The 2,343-nt window shown below is 32.2% G+C and overlaps 1 long non-coding RNA gene across 1 annotated transcript; it reads left to right on the top strand.

Annotated features, from left to right (window-relative positions):
• On the top strand, window positions 1,499-1,874 carry LOC109837146. Its single transcript, XR_002246194.1, has 3 exons — window positions 1,499-1,533; window positions 1,658-1,732; window positions 1,847-1,874. It is a non-coding gene; the product is annotated as an uncharacterized LOC109837146 (long non-coding RNA).

Raw genomic sequence — 2,343 nt, 5'->3', positions numbered from 1 at the left:
TCACCAAGAACAAATGACTTTAATATTACGATGTGTCGATATTTCTACAAGTCACCAAGAACAAATGACTTTAATATTACGATGTGTCGATATTTCTACAAGCCCGATAAAAATAGAAGAGTTTTTTGTAGAATTTTTAAAAGTAAATGATACATCTGGACAAGGACTTTTTGAAGAATTGCAAAATATGCTAAAAGCTCTTAATCTTGATATTGATAATGTACGAGGTCAAGGGTATGATAATGGGTCTAATATGAAAGGGAGACACCAAGGTGTATAAAGAAAATTACTTGATATAAATCCTAGAGCATTATACACGCCTTGTGGTTGCCATAGTCTTAATTTAACACTTTGTGATATGGCAAATTGTTGTAGTAAAGCAAAAGACTTTTTTGGAGTGATACAACGTATTTATACATTATTTTCTCACTCAACAAAGCGATGGCAAATTTTGATAAATAATGTAAAAGGTTTAACTGTGAAGCCATTGTCAGCTACACGTTAGGAAAGCCATATTGAAAGCGTTAAAGCAATTAGATTCCAAACGCTTGAAATAAGAGAAGCACTACTTCAGTTAGCAGAAACTAATAATGACTCTAAAATAAGAAGTGAAGCAGATTCTTTAGCAACACATGGAATTGGAAATTTTGAATTTTTATTAAGTATGATTATTTGGTATGATATATTGTTTGCTGTTAACTTAATTAGCAAATTTTTACAATCTAAAGACATGCTTATAGATATTGCTATAGATCAAGTAAAAGGATTGATTAGGTTTTTTAGGATTATAGAGAAGTTGGGCTCACACAAGCTATGACAATTGCTAAAGAAATTGCAACTGAAATGGAAATTGATTCTGTATTTCAAGTAAAACGTCAAATCCGTAGAAAAAGACAATTTGATGAGAATGTTAATGAGGAGACAACACAATCAGCTGAAGAATCTTTTAGAATCAATTATTTTTTGTATATTGTAGATCAAGCTATTGGTTCACTAAAGAAAAGGTTTGAGCAATATAAAACATATGAAGATATTTTTGGATTTTTGTTTGGTTCAGAAAAGTTAAATTCATTAGATGATAATAATTTGAAAGCATGTTGTGATAATCTTGAAATTGTTCTAAAATATAAAACATTTTCTGATCTTGATGGGAAAGATTTATTTGGAGAACTAAAAATCTTATGAAATATTTTACCAAAAGAAACAAAGATGGCTATTGATATACTGAATTTCTTAAAAATACGAAATTGTTTTCCAAATGCATGTATTGCTTATAGAATATTATTGACTATACCTGTTACAGTCGCATCTGCAGAAAGAAGTTTTTCAAAATTAAAATTATTAAAATCTTATCTGAGATCGACCATGTCACAAGAAAGACTAAATGGGCTAGCTTTGATATCCATTGAAAATGATTTTATAGATAAAATTGATGTTAAAGGCTTAATTAATGATTTTGCAGCTAAAAATGCAATGAGGATAATTTTTCGATGATACTTTTTGATGCTAAAGGCTTCGATGTCTCTTATGAAGGTAAGCACAGATACAAAAGGAACATAATATGTAAGTATTTCTTATTGTGGACTATTTGTTCTATTGGAAAGCTTTATTAAGATGAGGTTACATGCATTTATCTAATCAGTAACATTTTATTCAGGTGACCGAAGAGATGAAGAATGGGCAATAGCACTTGAAAAGTATGTTAAAGACTATCCAGATGTAAAAAAATCAGGTAATATTTTAATGTCCGATCAGTAATATTTTTTCCCTAGCATTTTAGGGATTCAAATTGAAAATTATTGATATTTTGTATATAGAGAAGGGCCTGTGTTTACTTTTCGCACAGGGCCCCTAAAATCTCAGAACCGGCCCTGTATATCTTATATACTCTTTGTCTAGATTGTTTGTCATCATCAAAAAGGGGGAGATTATTAGGTCTCATGTTATAAGCCTACATCTTCTTATCTTGTTTTGATGATTATAAACAATTCCTAATATTGTTTGTCTAGTGTTTATGTTTTCTTATTAGGTATTCTAGACAAATAATATATTGGAGGATGGATGGAATCGAGCATTCACGATCATATCTAATGGAGATTGGCAGAATTGTGGAGTGAAGCAATACAATTCAAGTTCAAGATCTAAGTTCAAGCTTCATCCGTGTTAGTTTGGGTGTAGACCAAACTCACCTCCGCAGGCGAGCTTTGGGGGAAGGTGCAGGCGAGTCTCGAGTGCGAGCGAACTTTGGTCAGGCGAGATCGTTCAAGGCGAACTCGAGGCAGGCGGATTTTGCACAGACGAAGTCCACGTAAGTAGCAGGCAAAGTCGAGGTGCTCATGATAG

Source organism: Asparagus officinalis, chromosome 4 (assembly GCF_001876935.1).
Source record: "Asparagus officinalis chromosome 4, Aspof.V1, whole genome shotgun sequence".
NCBI classification, from domain to species: domain Eukaryota; kingdom Viridiplantae; phylum Streptophyta; class Magnoliopsida; order Asparagales; family Asparagaceae; genus Asparagus; species Asparagus officinalis.
The sequence above is the reverse complement of the archived record's forward strand: the minus strand, read 5'-3'. Positions and strand labels throughout refer to the sequence as shown.